Source organism: Equus quagga, chromosome 9 (assembly GCF_021613505.1).
Source record: "Equus quagga isolate Etosha38 chromosome 9, UCLA_HA_Equagga_1.0, whole genome shotgun sequence".
In the NCBI taxonomy this organism is placed as follows: Eukaryota; Metazoa; Chordata; class Mammalia; order Perissodactyla; family Equidae; genus Equus; species Equus quagga.
This window is the reverse complement of record NC_060275.1, coordinates 41,875,840-41,894,848: the sequence shown is the minus strand read 5'-3', so window position 1 is coordinate 41,894,848 and position 19,009 is coordinate 41,875,840. Positions and strand designations below refer to the sequence as shown.

Sequence of the window (19,009 nt, the reverse complement as noted above, 5' to 3'; positions counted from 1 at the left end):
TATGAGAGTTTGACAGCTCTGTTTATGTTAGCCTTGACCCATAGGTTAGCAGAGAAAAGTTCCTTTATTGCCTCCTGGAGGAAATAGATCTTATATAAGAATGCTAGATATTATAAAAATGCGAAATACACAGCAAGAGAAGCTAGTGTTGAAGCTCTCTCTATTAGTAACTCTTTCACTGCTTCAAGAAACTTCTGGGCACTTTTGCCATGGATTCTCTGTGTGTTAGAAGTAAGTGTCCTATTAAAGGAATACACATATATAAACTTTTTTAAGTTTAACATGAAAATTAAAAACAAAACTAGGCCTTTCTATCATTTTTATTTTAGTGAGTTTTTTGTTGTTCTCATTTTAAATTTGTGGTGTTCCTCTAGCTTATGAATATCTGAGCTGCCCCCAGTCAGATAGTTATTATGAAATATTTTGAAACTTGAATTGGGAAAGACTGACAGCGTTGGGGGGGTGCGGGGGAAGGAATAGCTGTGGCTAGACTTTCTCCAGGTAGAAAGCAAGGCCATGGAACCCAGGAGTCAATACTCATTCTTTTACTAGCATCAGATGCAAACTGTTTTAGAATCTGAGAATGGGGTTTAGGAAGGCATGACATAATTTAACTTAAAAATGGATAGCAAATTCACCCAGCCTTGTTACCTTATTTGTGGCAAAACTAGGCATTAAACTACATAAGTTTACTTCACTTAAAAATGAAATTAGACTACAGTTATTTAAAATCTCCAACTTTGCTCTTTCCAGAACAATCTGAATTTTGCAGGTGATACAGGAGAGAGGGGAAGTATTTGCATCTGTACTCAGCTGCCTTTTTTTTAATTTTATTTTTCCTTTTTCTCCCAAAGCCCCCCAGTACATAGTTGCATAATTTTAGTTGTGGGTCCTTCTAGTTGTGGCATGTGGGATGCTGCCTCAGCATGGCTTGCTGAGCGGTGCCATGTCTGTGCCCAGGATTCGAACCGGCGAACCCTGGGCCACTGAAGCAGAGCACGTGAACTTAACCACTCGGCCACGGGGCCGGCCCCTCAGCTGGCTTAAGTTATGTGTTCAACCATAAAATAAGATTTCTTTGAGTTGATCTAACAAAACTGTAAAAAGATTATACAAAAATTCAATTGAGAGGAATAGAAAAATAGTGTCTTATCTTTTACCTTTAAATTTCCTAATAAGCAGCATAGCATTGTGAGAGGTTCATATATGTGAAAACTCTATGAGAAGTAGAACCAACCACAGAAATTACTATAATGCAGGCTCAAGTTAATAGCTGTATATTTTAGTACCAGAATTAAGATTATCAAATCATGAACAGTCAAAAAAAGTAGCTCAAGTAAGATGAGAAAACATTTACTTTTGTTTGCTTCCACTAGAGAATAGGAATCAAAGGTGAAAAGAATGCAAGAAGTAGGACACTATGGTCTTAAATTTTTTTTAATCTTACTACCCCTTATATGAAAATTCACTTCCAAATCGTGAAGATGACAAATGTGTTACGTATATTTTGCAGATTCTAAAGTATCAGTAGCCAATTAATGGTTCTGAATCAAGGGACCAGATGTTTCAGACCCATGTTATGTAATTTAGCAAGCCGATTGCATGTTTAAATCCGTTAGTTCTTTAATAAAATATTGTTTTAATATAATTATAGTAAATTAATAATAATGGATAAATAAAACACATGCCTAAGCATTATATTAAAAATGTCTGATTTTGAGGTACATTTACTACGTGCTGAATACAGGGTTTAACAACTTCCATACATTATGAGGTTTAATCCTCAGAAGAACCCAATGAGTTAGTTAATACCTGTTTCACAGTGAGGAACCCGAAAGGCAGAAAGAGGTTAAGTAATTTGCTTCGTTCACACAGTTAGTGAAAGATGGAGCCAGAATTGAGACTGAGACATTTTGCTCCCAGAAATATGCCATTGTGATAAATGTTGCTGACAGTCAGCTTTCCTTGGGGACACACCTGTACCTACTTGAATAAGCAGACACAGTCTGTCACGTGGAATACTAAGCCAGGGCTCAGGAGCTGGGCTCAGTTAACACAGAGGTAGTTGCCATATCTTTGGTGTGTTAGAAAGAGCATGAGGGTTTCAGGCAACCTGACTGTCACAGACTCACTTTGTGATCCTGAGCAAACTGCCTGACCATTCCGTGTTGCAGTGTTCTTTTCTGTAAAGTGAAAAATAAGCGTGGTACCCTATGCAGGGTTGTCAAGAGGATAAAATGAATATGAAAGCACCTCCACCATGTCATTCTATCAATTCATGCTTGTATTCTCCCCTTCCTTATGTTCTACAGGCCTCACGTTGCTGATTTGTGATGTAGAAATGAGACTAAGGACCTGCTTAACTCGCACGGGCCCCAGACATTGTAAGGATGTAATATTTCAGATACATTGACTTAAAAATATACTTTTCTGAAGCAAAATTATCTACAAATAAGACAAACTGTGTGTATTTTGGGGGGAAAAGTCTATTGTTTTTAAAATAGTTGTGCCCAATCACTTTAATTCCAGAATATTACTAATATAACTTTTAAACAGGAGCCATCTACTGTCATGTTTAATATTACGTGCAGTTCATAAATTGATGCAAATACTCAGAACTTGCAGAAATAATTATTATCATTCAAAACCAAGAAATATAGAGCTAATAATATGCATGTTTGTAGTATTTTGACTGAATACAACTTGCTGGAAAGCTCTGATCATAAACTCCATGTTCTTCCCAAGAAGCTCATTTCACAAACTGTAGAATTATACCTTTATGCATGTCTTTACTCATTCAACAAATATTTATGGAGAGCCTGCTCTGCTGTGTGCCAGGCACGGAGTTCGGCCCAGGGGATACAATGGCGAACTGGAGAGCTGTGAACCCTGCCCTTGGGGGCAGAGGTCTTGTGGGAGGGGGCAGATAAGTAAACAGCACTGTGGTGCATGCAAAGGGGCCATGGCAGGGAAAGGGCAGTGGGCGTTGGGAGCACACACCAAGGTTTCCAACACAGACATCACAGAGGGGAGTCAGCAAGGCTAGTTGGTGGGAATGACCTTCAAGCTACTCTCTGAAGGATAAGAATTACCAAGTAAAGGGGAAGAGTCAAGGAAACAGCATGTATGAAGGTCAACAGGAAAGCTATATAAGAAACGGAGGGAAGTTTGATCTGGTGTGAGCATAGAGCTTGAGGTGGAGAGTACCAAGAAATGAGGAAAATGAGCTAAAGAAAAAGCAGCTTTTATGGGGTTTTTCTAGCAATACTTGAAAATGTGGGCTTTCTTCTAACGGCAATAGGTTTGAGCCACTACAACATAACTGGTGTAGGAGAGACATTTAGAAACCACTAATGTCCACTTTGATGTCAAATTTCTTAGAGTAGATTATGCTTCCATATCTGCAGAGGCTTCACTAAACTGCCTGGCATCCTTCTATGTTGCCTCTCTCTGTTAGAGTACACGATTATGGTCAATACAGCCATTTCACAGGTAAAAATGAAAAGCATCCTTATAGGCAAGCATCTGCTTTCCAAAGCAGTCATTGACTGCAGCAAGAGAGGCTGCAACATCTTCAACCTGCCCATACTTCCTCCCACTGTCGTGCATCTTTGGCCATATCTACTGTATACCCGTCTCCCGAGGCAACCCCCCTCTTTGCAAGTGAAGCAGTGGAACTGTTCTGTTCTGGGTGTTCAGTGCTACAGGTTTGAGAGCATCTCTAAAAAGTTTCTCAAGCCAAAATGCAACCCCCAGCCTAGCATCAATCACCCCACTTCATAGAAGTACAATATGTGGTGTTTTTCGCATTGCACCGTGAAAAGAAGCCCTGAACTGAATAAATGCTGAATGGAGGCCTTGATTCCTGCTTCATTGTGTCTTTACTTCATGTATACAAAGGACATGGAGCTTGGAAGTCAAAAGACCTGAACTTTAATGCCAGCTCTACTACCTATCATTTCTGTGATTCCAGCAAATAGCTTAGCCAGTGTAGCTGCGTTCCCTTCTCCTGCGAAAGTGGGATCACACTTGTGCTTCGATGGCTTTGAAAAGATATGTGAGATAACTACAAGGAAAAGCTCCTAACGTAAAACTTAATAAGTGATAAGAACTGCCGTTTGTTAAGTACATACTATGTCTGGCTACATTGCTTATTTAATCCCCATACACCCCTTTCATAGGTATTACTTTTCACTCTCTACAGGTGAAGAAAATAAGACCTAGAGAGGTTAACTAACTTGCCTAAAGCCACACATCCAAGTGGCAGAGCTGAGATTTGAACCTCGTTCTGGCTTATACTAAAGCCATACTCAACGCTCCAGTGGACATCCTCCTCTTCCTCCCTCTTTTTCACATAGCAACCACAGTTGCACATAGTGCTGCAGGTTATAATTTAAAACACTGAATAAAAAAATATTTTTAATCACAAAAACCTAAATACATACTTATGTATGTATCATGCACATAATTTCATGAGCAACACATTTTTGCAATATAATTAATTCAAGTAATAATTCTGTCCCACCCTGATATTATGTTTGTCCCGTTCCTGATACTATCTTCCGTGTTCTAGAGATGTGCAATCCTGCTTGTGCTTGCTCAAGTGAAACAGACCCAACTGCTCCGTGCCTCTCACTCCCAGAGTGACATGAAGCCTTCCGGCTGCCTTGGCTGAGTCATAGAGTGACGAACATAGAGCCAACAAAGAAAGGGAGCAGTGTCCTTCTAGTAGAGCCACAATGTAAAGGAAGACATTCAAGCCAGTTCCAGCAAGTGTAAATGATTTATTGGGAGAGCCCCACCCCACTAGGCCCAGCAATTTCCCATTTGTCCCTTCCCAATCCTGCCCCTCCCACGTCTCCACCCTCCTCCTGCCTGCCCTTCCCAGGCACCTCCCTCTTTTTATGGTGATTGCACCTCTCCAGCTAACAGCTCACACACCACACCCTGTCTACTGTATAGCTCTGGCTCCAGCAGATCCTCTTTGTCCCAACCCTCAATCCCTCAGCTTCTACCTTAATGAAGCCTTTCATTTATGTCCCCTCCCTGACTCCTCCACAGACAGCTCCCACCTAGATGCCTCAGCCTGTCTTCCTGCATTTCCCATTTCATTTAATGGATCCTTTCCAAATTACTTCAAACCACAAGCAAAAGCAGATTAGCTGAGTAAACCTCCTGGAAGACTCTTCTCAAAGACAGATCATCTTATATGAATGGACTGCTAGAGTCCAATGAGTCAAGTCACCTCCTGAGTCATGAGGCATACCTCATATAAATGCTGCATGATGTCCATTTTAGTGTAGAGAGACAATCACTAACTACTGATTAACAACTTAGATGGTGCTTATTTCCTTAGAGTAATCATAATAATACAAAGAATAATAAGAAATTCCATTTATTGGTCCAGAACTCACTGCGTGGCAGGTGCATTTCATTCAGTTGCTCATTCAATCCTCATAACCATCCTGTTTAGGTAGGTATTTTTACCCTAGTACACAGACATGTAAATTAAGACGGAAAGAAACTGACACTTGTTTGTTGTCAAAGGGACTGAAGTACTAGAACTAGGTTAAAATACAACCTCTCTAAATGTAAAGTCTGCCCATGCTTCCTGACGCCTCCGGCATCTGCTCTTCCCTCCATCTGTCACTGGCACATCCATCCTCTTCATCACAAAGACTAGAAACCTCATAGTCATTGGTGGTCCCTCCTTACTCATCACTCTCCTTAAATAATTCCTTGCTAGAATCTTGTAGATTTTATTTATTTAACAGTTTTTCAGTCTGTCTTTTTTTTCTCCCTTCTCATTGCAACCACCCTAGTTCCAGCTTTCAGTACCTTTCTCCTAAACTATCACAATGCCCTTCTGATTGGTCATACTGTCTCTCTCTCTCTCTCTACAAATCCAGTCTTTATACTGCTGCATATGCCTCCTATTTAAAAAGAAAAAATTCATTATCTTTCTACTTCTACTTGGGTAAAGATTGTCATCCCAGCATTAAAAAAAAAACCCTTTATAAAATGAGGTCCAGTCTATGTGTTGTCATATTTATCTTAAGTGATCATAGAATATCACAAGGGTGGTTTGGGAACAGAGATGAACCACACAAACAGATTTAAGATTGGGACTAAGATGTGTAGAAGGACACTGATTCCAGAAGAGACACTTGGTTCGTAGGAAACCAAGGCAAAGCTTCATGCAAAGAGGTGATAAATATTGAGGGCCAGAAATATTGTGGCAGGAAGAGCATTCACAAGGAACGGATTCATTCAGGAGATACAGGACTGATACAGTTTAATGGCAAATAGGGGTAGTGTTGAAGGAAGTAGGGAAAAGAATGAGTCAAAGATGGTGCAGTTTTGAGTTTAAATGAATTAGAAGACAAAGAGGAAACAGTAAAGAGGGCATTTGATCTAGAAAGACAGGAATTCTGCTTTGGACATACAACTGTAAGCCAATTTATCCTAACCTTGTGATGATGAACTTTTGGTGCTACTGACATGACCTGGTACACCTAACAAAATGAATTAAGCAAATACAAATTTTTGCCTTAATCATCAAAGAATTGTCTCATCTTTAAAAATCGCATGCTGATTCCAAAGACTAAATCCTAGATTCTGTATGAAAGAGAGAACTGTGTTATGCTTCAGTCAGTCAGAAACTCATCGGTGTTGTCAGGATCCCTTTTTGTAGTTAATTTCTATGATTTCCTTTGGCTTTAAATAGTAGCTAGAAGATTTTCCCCCAAAGCTTATTGGTAACATTAATATGTAATGAAGTGGAAAAGAAAGAATCCCACCTCAGTCTTCTGTCATTAACCTCCTCCACACTTTAAATGAACATTTGCATTAATATATCTAGATTGGCGAACTTAGGTTAGTGACCAAAACTATTTCAAGGCTATTGATCAATGATATTAGGGCAACTCTATTTATGAATAACAAATCCCAAAATGAACACTTGTCGAAGAACAGCTCCCACAGTGCTTAAAATTCCCATCATTTTATTCATTCTTTTTGTATGTAAGTGCAATTATTCAAACAATAGAGGGAGAAGTCAAAGGATTTTTAGAAATGTGAACAAAGCTGATCATAATTATAAATTACCATCACCATTCTTTTGGAGAGCAAGGCAATATAAATTGAATAAATAAGCCATATAATTTATGTAAATCATTTAGCAGTGGATGGTCACTTGGAACATACTTAGGTAAAGAAAACATGTCTCCAACATACTGCATAGTTCTTTAGCACACCCACAAGCATTCTTTAGTGAGTGAACAATTTGATGCCTCATAAGATGGTGAGGAGAGACTGACAATGCATATTTGTGAGGAAGAAAAAGATTAATCAGAATGTTAACTAGTTAAGAAGCAAACAATTAGTTTTTAAATTAGTACATGTTATAATGTGCATCATGTTGAATCTGGCTGAGTCACAGAACAAGAGAGAAGCTCATTCAAGTTCTAAGTCAGTGTTCTCTGTGAGGGAGGACTGTTTGAGAAACACTCTCTTGAGATTTCACACTGGAATCACTCAGACATTTAAAGGAGTCAGAATAAATTTGAATTATATTTATAGTATATTTGCTAAAGATCACCAGCCCTAAACTACTCCAATTCCAAATTCTGTGTACAGAAACACAAACAATTCACCTCTCTTTTTTAAATGTATTTTTTAACTCACAGTAAAATTTACTCTTTGTGGTGTTGAGTTCTAAGCATTTTGACAAATACATTGAGTTATAAATCCACCATCAAAATTATCATAGAAAAGAGTTCCATCACCCCCCCAAATTTCCTCATGTTGCCCCTTCATAGTAAGCTACTCCCCCGACTCCAGCTTGTCAACTACTGATAAGTTCTTCCATCTTGTAGTTCTGCCTTTTTCCAAATGTCATATAATGAAATCCTATGGTATGGAGGGGTTTTTTTGGTTTGACTTCTTTCATTTAGCAAATGCTTCAAGATTCAACCATGTTACTTATGAGTATAAACTCTGTTTCTTTTTATGGCTGAGTAGTATTTCATTGTATGAATGTGCCATAGTTTGTTTATCCAGTCACTCATTGAAAGACATTTGAGGTTTTTATAATTTTTAACAATTATGACTAAAGTTATTATAAATATTTACATATAGGTTTTTATGTGAACATGCATTATTTATTTCTCTAGGGTAATTATTCAGAGTGGGTTCCTGGATCATATGGTAAGTATATGCTTAACTTTATAAGAAAGGAAAAAATTTTTTCCAAAGTGGTTATACCATTTTGCATTCTCACTAGCAATAAATAAGAAATACAGTTTGGATCTCTTTGTGTTTTAGTTTGGGTAATGCCTACTGACCTAATGCAATTAGCCTATTGACTAATTATTTCCTCAGTTGTATCAAGTCTTCTAAAGAGGCTTATAATAATATTCTTCATCTCTGTTACTATATTTTTCATTTCTAACATTTCTATTTTATTCCATCTTATAGTTTCCATCTTTCTGCTGAAATTGCTTATCTGTTCTTGTATGTTGTCAATCTTTTCCTTTAGAACCTTTAACATATTAATCACAGTTATTTTAAATTTCTTTTCTGATAGTTCTCTTCTCTCTATCATATCTGAATTTGGTTCCATTGATTGCTTTTCTCTTGGTAGTGTACTACTTTTTCTTGCCTTGTGGTGTGCTCCACAGTTTTTTGTTGAAAGTTGGATATCTTGTGTAGGAATAGAAACTGAGGCAAACAGCTTCTATGTGTGCATGCGCCTTTCATCATACTAGACCCTTATTGTGGGGAATTGTCAATCTAGGAAGGGGTTGAATTGGGTCTGGGTTTTCTTGTTGCTATGGTTACAATCAGTATACCACGCATGGCATTCAAATTCTTCTAGAGATAGCTTGCAGTTAGGGTGGGGACTGATTTGCGGAGTTTTTTTCTCAATATCTGCTTTACCTTTAGCTTGAGGTCTCCCCTTTCTGCCATGCCTCAGAAAGGGCATCCCTCTCCACACTCTTGTAACCCTCCCAGCATTATTTCACTGTTATCTGTTGCTTAATGCCTGTTACCTTGGTGGGAGGGAAGCAAGAGGAGGGGTCTATTATTTTGATTAAGCATCAGTCTTACGCAAATGCGATGTCCCTGGATCTTGAGGATGTGGCCTTCTTAGTGCTCCTGCCCCACCTACAACCTGTAGTTCTGGACTCCACACATATTCCTACTTTGTCCTGCAAGGCTAGAGAGTTTTTTCTGTTCCCTACACACAGCTAGAATGGTTTTCCCCAGAGCCAAAAGTACAGCAGTGTGTGTTATTCCTCTGCCTGCAGTTTCAGGCACGTATTCCATAGGAGAGATAAGGAAGAAGGTCTGCACAGGGCTTCCTGCCTTTACTACAGAGACTACTATTCCCCTCCTCCAGGCTTGTACCATCAAATTGCTTTCTCAAGACTCTCATCAATCTTTTTTTTGAGAACCAGATGAGGTTCCTGGAGAAGAGTCTGCAAGAAGGTGTGAATGGCCCTTATATCTATAGCCCCCCGGGGCTCCACACTCTCACCAGGTCACTCTTGGCTTCCACCAATTCCTTTAATTCCTTAGCTGGATTCTTCTTAGTTTGCCTGGTCACATCTGCCCCAGGTAAACAAGTGCTCACATCCCTCTCTTCCCGCAGGCATTTTTCTCTTTTTATCTTTTAGGTTACTTAGTTGCACTATGACCTCAGTCCTCTCATGGGTTCAAAGTAAAGTTAGGAATTTGTAGTTTGTCTGAATTTTTGTGTCACTGTTATAAGGATGAGAGTAATGCCCTTTCCAGTTGTCAACATCCCAAGAGAAAACTGGAAGTCTTCACATCTTTTTTGAGTCGTCACAAGCATTTAGGATTACTGCCCTCACCCTTCAATACGTTAGCCTTAAACAACACATTAGCCTTAAACATCTGCTTTTGTTCACTAACATGTCGACCAAACTTCATTTTTACGGCCAAAAGTTCTTCACAAGTTCGATCCATTTTATCCCTATGGAACCCTGATTACCCTTGTACACATCTGAGTTGCTGGGCTGAAACCACAGCACACTACAGCGGCAGTCAGAAGAACTGGTTTATCTAGTCTCTTACTAACAGTATGACTCTGAGCTTAATTTTAATGTCTTTTGATCGCAGCTTTCTCAAATCAGGAAGTCAGGGCAGATGGCCTTTATAATCTTTTCTTCTGTAATAATTTTTGAAATAATCTGTTATTTTTAATCTTTTTTGTGTTAATAACTCAAATGTCTCATTATGTTTAGTTATTACCATGAAGTTTCGCCAGAGTAACAAGTCTACAGCACAGTATTTAATCCAGCAAATCTGGGAGTGAAACTGCCGAGGTTAAAATCTTACTCCACCACTTTGATATTCTATATACCTTGGGCAAATTACTTTTTCTAAGCCTCAGTTTTCTCATATATAAAGTGAAAATGACAAAATAAAATATTATACAGTTATTTTAAAATAAAGATGTAAATGGTCTAGCACAGAGTCTGTTAGAGCTGAACAGACAATATTTAAAAGTCTTCCCAAACCATGGCTGAAAATCAAACTGGGGCCAGGCATGTGACTTTCTCTCATTGAGGATAGCAGCGGAGGAAGGTTGACTGACATTTGCAAGTGTCCTAGTTGGAGCTTAATATCTGGGACTTTTTAAAAATTCATTCAACATTAAGGAAAACTAAGACTATACCGTGGTACTAGAGTTTTGGGAAAGGGCTAGTCTTATCAAGAAATTGTGTGCTGGCCCTTGTCTTCTTGGATCAGTAATTTCAAGTTGTTGTCCTAAAGAAAATCGGCAAGTACTAAATGACAGTACATATTTTCCTCCTTTTCACGTCGCATTTAAAAAAAAAAATCTTTCCTGAGTAGAACATTTATTTCTGCTTGATGAAGTGTGCTTTATTTTGATTTTAAAGAGAATAATAGAAAGAACTGAGAAAGTTAAAAAGGAATGACGTTGATAAATTTAGGCCAATTCAAAAAGTAGAAGGCACATGGTTGGAGAATAAGAACCAAAAGCCAAAAGAATACTTGGTTAATTTATAGTTTTTAATAACATTAGAGAGTCTGCTCTCATTTTGTGGTTGCATCATTCCTTTTGGGGAATCTCTTAAAAATACAGATTCCAGATCCCTACCCTACCAGATATTCTCTCTCATTTAATCAGTAGGCCCAAGAAGTCTATTTTAACACACTCCCTACGTTACTCTGGTGCATTTTCAGATTTGGAAATTGCTACTAGATCACCGGGGTCATTAACCACGTTTTAAAGACTAATTATAGTGTGGTCTTGAAAATGCCCATAGTCAACCATTACAGAGTTGAGCTTAATATGAGTAAGGCATTCACAGAAGTCAGCACAGGCTCTCCCAAAGGTCAGGATAATGAATGTGGACAAAACTATAAAATGAATCTTAACGTAGCCTCAAGTCCCCTGTGTTGGTGCTGGATGATTCCTGGGCTCTTCCATCTTCACCCACAGTTGAGGGCTCATCGGTCTCCTAATTCCTCCACTTCATCCTGAGAACTTTTAACCTAACACTCCAAGATTAACAACACTTCCCTCAGCTGCAATTCTGATCTTGATCTTAAACTGAGGTTCTGATAATAGCTTCTGCCTTTTCCCTTGTGACCAAGCTCCAGTTTTATGTGCTAATCTCTCTAGAATTGGTGACCCTGTTTTATTCATGCCAGTTCCTCTCTTCCCTGGCTAGGAACTGAAGAACTCATACTAACACCAAACCCAGTGGCTGGGTCTTGTTGCCAGAGGGCAGGTTTCACTGATATTGGCAGCCAAATTGCCTGCGTGCTCTCCATACTATCACCTGCTCCTGGATCCCATGACTGAGCTTTCTAGTCCAACAGCTTGATTCAAATCCCAGTGTCCACATTCGCAAACTCATGATTCAAGCTAACTTATTTTCTCTCTGAGCTCCAGGTTCCTCATCTTTAAAATGTTACTAGCAATGATTTCCTCACAGTAATAAAGACTAAATATGATTACATATGAACTGAAATGCTAAGGCTGGTCGCAGCTGCTCAATTGCTGCTAAATCATTCTCTAAAAGGACTCATGTATTGAGACACTGTGCTCCCTTAATTAATACCTACCTCTATTTTCCTCTGGCTCCATTTTCCTCTCCTCAAAACTGCTTTGTTAAAATATGATTTTTACCCTTTAGAGCTATGTTTCTCAGTCTCTTTCACATCATGGCACACATCTAACGTGACCATACTTTAATAGAAAAATAGAGCAAGTAGATAAAATCGCTGATGAACAGACATAATCAGCCCAGAAACTCCAGCCTTCTCAGGTCTAACCTGGAAGTCCTGAGTGTTAAGATAATTTTTATCAACCCATCTGTAACTCATCACTTAATACCAGTTAGGAATTTGCTTCAACAGACATGTTCTGTCACTGACTAGACTTTCTTTCAACACCTACAACTGTGTCTATTTCCTAATACCTACCACACCCAAGCAGATGGCTCTATCTCCAGACTCTGATTGTTCTAGTCAGCCCATCACAGGTAAATGGAGATGATTTGAGAACAGACTCATTAGATAAGACATCAGTTCACTACCAGTCACTCAACTATATGCATCACAGATAAAGAGAATTTTTTAAAACTTAGCCTTAGAAAAGAAAAATGACAGTCAATATTACTTGTAGGTTAATACCCTACAAGAATGAGCAAATACAGGCAAAGAGGTTTAAACAATTGTGTGTTTAGAGTATCTTTTAGAGAATGTGTACACATCAGGATGGGTAACATTAAGCTGTGATAACAAACAATCCAAAAATAGTGATTTAAAATAACAGGATTTATTTCTTGTTTATGCTACACATTCATTACAGATAAACTGGGACTCTATTCTGTGTCTGTCCTTCTCTAAGACCAAGGCTAACAGAGGAGCCCCCAACTGTATTGTAGGTCAGTGATTAAAGCAGAAAAAAACCCAACATGGCAAATCAAATGATGATTCTTAAGCTTCCATCTGGAAGTGCTACACATCGCTTTCATTGGCCAGATAATGAAGAGAAGTCATATGGGGCATGCAGCTGTATATCACTTCTGTGATGTCTTCCTTCTGCACCTCCTACAAGAGCCCCTCATGATCTGTATACCTACCTATTTTTCCTCTATTTTTAAATTGATTTATTGGTGTATAATTTACATCCCATAACACTTGCCCATTGTAAATATAGAGTTCAACAATTCTTTTAGAAAATTTATAGGGTTGTGCAATCATCACCCAATCCAATTTTAAAACATTTCCATCACTCTGAAAACTTCCCTCGTGCTCATTTGCAGTCAATCCCCACTCCAACTCCAGGCCTAGGCAGCCACTGCTCCTCTTTCTGTCCCTATACATATTCATTTTCTGGATGTTTGATATAAATGGAATTATACAATATATTGTCTGTGTCTGGCTTCTTTCAGTTGACATAATGTTAAAGTTCATCTATGTTGTAGTGTGTTTCAGAAGTTTATTCCTTTTCATTGCTAAATAGTATTCAATTGTGTAGATATACCACATCTTGTTTAGTCATTGGTCAATTGATGGATAATTGGATTGCTTCCAGTTTTTTTGCTCTTACAAAAAATTCCCCAATGGACATTTGCATCTTTTCAACTCTGGAATTTCCACTTACTTCTTTCTATTAGATTATTTTTCTCTATTAATAGTCCCTATTTTTGAGCCATTGTCAACATATTTTCCTTTAGTTCTTAAATGTATGTATACTAATTCCATGAATTCTTTTTTTTCCAGTAATTTTATTGAGATCATAATGGTTTATTACATCGTGTCATTTCGGGTGTGCATTATTATTTATCAGTTTCTGAATAGACTTCATTGTGCTCACCACCAGCAGTCTAATTTTTGTCCATCACCACACATATATGCCCCTTTACCCCTTTCACCCACCCCCCAATGCTCTTCCCCTCTAGTAACCACTAATCTGTTCTCTTTATCCATGTATTTGCTATCTTCCACGTATGAGTGAAATCATGCAGTATTTGTCTTTCTCTGTCTGGCTTATTTTGCTTAACATCATACCCTCAAGGTCCATCAATATTGTTGCAACTGGGATGATTTTGTCTTTTTTATGGCTGAATAGTATTCCATTGCATATTTATATATACCACATCTTTTTTATCCATTCATCCCTAGAAGGGAACTTGGGTTGCTTCCACATCTTGGCTATTGTGAATAATGCTGTAATGAACATAGGGGTGTCTATACCTCTTTAGATGATTGATTTCAAGTTCTTTGGATAAATACCCAGTAGTGGGATAGCTGGGTCATATGGTATTTCTATTTTTAATTTTTTGAGAAATCTCCATACTGTTTTCCATAATGGCTGTGCCAGTTTGCATTCCCATCAGCAGTGTATGATGTTCCCTTTTCTCCACATCCTCTCCAATGTTTGTTGTTTTTTGGCTTGGTAATTATAGACATTCTGACTGGTGTAAGGTGGTGTATCATTGTAGTTTTGATTTGCATTTCGCTAATAATTAGTGATGTTTAACATCGTTTCATGTGTCTGTAGGCTACCTGAATATCTTCTTTGGAAAAATATCTGTTCATATCCTCTGCCCATTTTTTGATCAGGCTGTTTGTTTTTTTGTTGTTGAGTTGTAAGAGTTCTTTATATATTTTGGAGATCAACTCCTTGTCGGATATATGATTTGCAAATATTTTCTCCCAGTTGGTGGGTTGTCTTTTCCTTTTGTTCATGGTTTCTTCTGCTTTGTAGAAGATTTTTAGTCTGATGTAATCCCATTTGTTAACTTTTTCTTTTGTTTCTCTTGCCTGAGTAGACATGATATTTAAAAAGATGCTGCTAAAACCAATGTCAAATAGTGTACCACCTATATTTTCTTCTAGGAGTTTTATGGTTTCAGGTCTTACATTCAAGTCATTAAGCCATTTTGAGTTAATTTTTGTGTATGGTGCAAGATAATGATCTATTTTCATTCTTTTACATGTGGCTCTCCTGTTTTCCCAGCACCATTTATTGAAGAGATTTTCCTTTCTTAATTGTATGTTCTAGGCTCCTTTGTCAAAGATTAACTGTGCATGGATGTGTGGCTTTATTTCTGGTCTTTCAATTCTGTTCTACTGATCTATATGTCTGTTTTTGTGCCAGTACCATGCTGTTTTGATTACTATAGCTTTGTAGTATACATATATTTTTTTTCTTTCTCCTTTTTCTCCCCAAATCCCCCCAGTACATAGTTGTATATTTTAGTTGTGGGTCCTTCTAGTTGTGGCATGTGGGATACCACCTCAGCGTGGCCTGATGAGTGGTGCCATGTCTGCACCCAGGATCCGAACGAGCAAAACCCTATGCTGCCACAGGGGAGCGTGCAAACTTAACCACTGGGCACAGGGCCAGCCCCTGTAGTATATTTTGAAGTCAGGGATTGTGATGCCTCCAGCTTTGTTCCTTTTCCTCAGGATTGCTTTGGCTATTTGGGGTCTTTTGTTGTTCCATATAAAATTCAGAATTCTTTGTTTTATTTCTGTGAAAAGTAACATTGAGATTCTGATTGGGATTGCATTGAATCTGTAGATTGCTCTAGGTAGTATGGACATTTAACTATGTTTATTCTTCTGACCCATGAGCATAGAATATCTTTCCATTTCATTATGCCTTCTTTTTTTCTTCTTCTTCTTCTTCTCCCCAAAGCCCCCCTACCCCAGTACATAGCTGTATATCATAGTTGTAGTTCCTTCTAGTTGTGGATATCTTCTTCAATTTCTCTCAACAATAGCTTTAGTTTTCAGTGTACAGGTCATTCACCTCTTTGGTTAAGTTTATTCCTAGATATTTTATTCTTTTTCTTGCAGTTGTAAATGGAGTTGTATTCCTGGTTTCTCTTTCTGCTAGTTCGTTGTTAGTGTATAGAAACACAACTGATTCTTTCAAGTTGATTTTGTACCCTGCAGCTTTGCTGTAGTTGTTGATTATTTCTAATAGTTTTCTGATGGATTCTTTAGGGTTTTCTATATATAGAATCCTGTCATTTGCAAACACTGAGAGTTTCACTTCTTTCTTTCCAATTTGGATTCCTTTTCTTTCTTTTTCTTGCCTAGTTGCTCTGGCCAAAACCTCCAGTACTATGTTGAATAGGAGTGGCTAGAGTGGGCACCCTTGTCCTGTTCCTGTGTTAGAGGGATGGCTTTCAGTTTTTTCACCTTTAAGTATGATGTTGGCTGTAGGTGTGTCATATATGGCCTTTATTATGTTGAGGTACTTTCCTTCTACACCCATTTTATTGAGAGTTTTTATCATAAATGGATGTTGGATCTTTTCAAATGCTTTCTCTGCATCTATTGAGATGGTCATGTGGTTTTTATTCCTCATTTTGTTAATGTGATGTATCACATTGATTGATTTGCAGATGTTGAACCATCCTTGTGTCCCTGGTATAAATCCCACTTGATCATGGTGTATGATCCTTTTGATGTATTGCTGTATTTGGTTTGCCAATATTTTGTTGAGGATTTTTGCATCTATGTTCACCAGTGATATTGGCCTGTAATTTTCTTTCTCCGTGTCGTCCTTGTCTGGCTTTGGTATCAGGGTGATGTTGGCCTTGTAGAATGTGTTAGGAATATTTCCATCTTCCTCAATTTTTTGGAATAGTTTGAGAAGAACAGATAATAAATCTTCTCAGAATGTTTGGTAGAATTCTCCAGAGAAGCCATCTGGTCCTGGACTTTTGTTTTTTGGGAGGTTTTTGATTACTGTTTCAATCTCTTTATTTATGATTGGTCTATTCAGATTCCCTATTTCTTCTTGATACAGTTTGGGAGGTTGTATGAGTCTAAGAATTTACGATTTCTTCTAGGTTATCCAATTTGTGGGCGTATAGTTTTTCATAGTATTCTCTTATAATCCCTTGTATTTCTGCAGTATCAGTTGTAATTTCTCCTCTTTCATTTCTAATTTTATCTATTTGAGCCTTCTCTCTTTTTTTCTTGGTGAGTCTGGCTAAGAGTTTGTCAATTTTGCTTATCTTCTCAAAGAACCAACTCTTAGTTTCATTAATCCCTTCTACTGTTTCTTTAGTCTCTATGTCATTTATTTCTGCTCTGATTTTTATTATTTCCCTCCTTCTGCTGACTTTGGGCTTTGTTTGCTCTTCTTTTTCTAGTTCTGTTAGGTTCAGTTTAAGATTACTTACTTGAGACTTCTCTTGTTTGTTGAGGTGGCCCTATATTGTTATGAACTTCCCTCTTATGACCACTTTTGCTGCATCCCATAAGAGTTGTTATGTTGTATTTTCATGTGTCTATTTTTTAATTTCTCCTTTGATTTCTTCATTGGTCCAATGGTTGTTCAGTAGCATGTTGTTTAATCTTCACATATTTCTCACTTTCCCAGTTTGTTTCTTGTAGTTGATTTCTAGTTTCATAGCATTGTGTTTGGAAAAGATGGTTGAGATGATTTCAATCTTCTTAAATATACTGAGGCTTGCCTTGTTCCCCAACATATGGTCTATCTTTGAGAACGATCCATGTGCACTTGAAGAGAATGGTATTCTGCTGTTTTTGGATGGAATGATCTCTATATATCTATTAAGTCCATCTGATCAAGTGTTTCATTTAAATCTACTATTTCCTTGCTGACTTTTTGTCTGGATGATCTGTCCATTGATGTAAGTGGGGTGTTGAGCTCCCCTACTATTATTGTATTGCTGTTAACTTCTCCCTTTAGGTTTGTTAATAATTGATTTATGTACTTTGGTGCCCCTGTGTTAGGTGCATATATATTAATAAGTGTTATGTCCTCTGGTGATGTGTCCCTTTTATCATCATATACTGCCCCCTTTGTCTCTCATTGTCTTTTTTAACTTGAAGTCTGCTTTGTCTGATATAAGTATGGCAACACTTGCTTTCTTTTGTTTGCTGTTAGCTTGGAGTATTTTCTTCCATCCCTTCGCTCTAAGCCTATGTTTGTCTTTAGAGCTGAGATGGTTTCCTGGAGGCAGCATATTGTTGGGTCTTGTTTTTTAATCCATCCAGCTACTCTGTGTCTTTAGATTGGAGAATTCAATACATTTACATTTAGAGTGATTATTGACATATGAGGGCTTAATATTGCCATTTTAGCTCTTGTTTTCTGGTTGTTCTATTTTTATTGTTTCTCTTCCTTTGTATTTCTTTCTGCCATTTCATTTTGGTGGTTTTCTGAGGAGGTTGTCTCAGTTTTCTCTCTTTTTGTGAATTGTGGTTCTGCTCTGATTTTTTGTGTAGTGGTTACCATGAGATTTGTATAAAAGAAAAATATGGAATGCTTCACAAATTTATGTGTCATCCTTGAGCAGGGACCATGCTAATCTTCTCTGTATTGTTCCAATTGTAGTATACGTGCTGCCGAAGTGAGCACCCTTGAATTCTTCAAATACATTCATAACATCTAATTTGAAGTTTTTGCTAAATCCAACCTATGGGCCCACTCAGGAGACAATTTCTACTGACTGATTTTTACCTGAGCATGCTTCAAACTTTCCTGGGTTTTGGGGTTGTTTTGTCTTGTTTTGTTTCGTTTGCATGTTTTGTAAATTTTTGTAGTAAACTAGGCATTTTAGATAATATATTCTAGCAACTCTGGATTATGATTTTCTTTTTTTCTCAAAGTTTTTTGCTCTTGTTGTTTTTTCTTAAGTAATCTACCTCGATTTAATCTGAGGGATTTGTCACCCCTGTGATGTGAGGCTGCTGATGTGTCTGCTCAGCTTTTTAATTAATATTTGCATTTTTGAACTGAGCTTTCTAGGAGTGACCCCTGGGTATGCATAACTCAATGGTCAGTTAATGATTGAACAAAAGTTGTGCTCAAACACCTAGTTCCCATAAGGCTTCTCCCCTCTGCTCTTGAATCTGTGTTTGGTTTGAAGAGCACATTCAAAGTCTGGGCAGTTTTCAAATCAGTCTAGCTGTTACTTTCTGTTGGCCCTTCTCAGGTCACCACCAC

At 37.9% G+C, this 19,009-nt stretch overlaps 1 non-coding gene across 1 annotated transcript; it reads right to left on the bottom strand.

The window, feature by feature from the left end:
• Positions 1 to 18,314: 18,314 nt before the first annotated feature.
• On the bottom strand, positions 18,315 to 18,421 carry LOC124245212 (U6 spliceosomal RNA). The gene has a single exon (XR_006890217.1). It is a non-coding gene; the product is annotated as a U6 spliceosomal RNA (small nuclear RNA).
• Between the last annotated feature and the right edge of the window lie 588 nt (positions 18,422 to 19,009).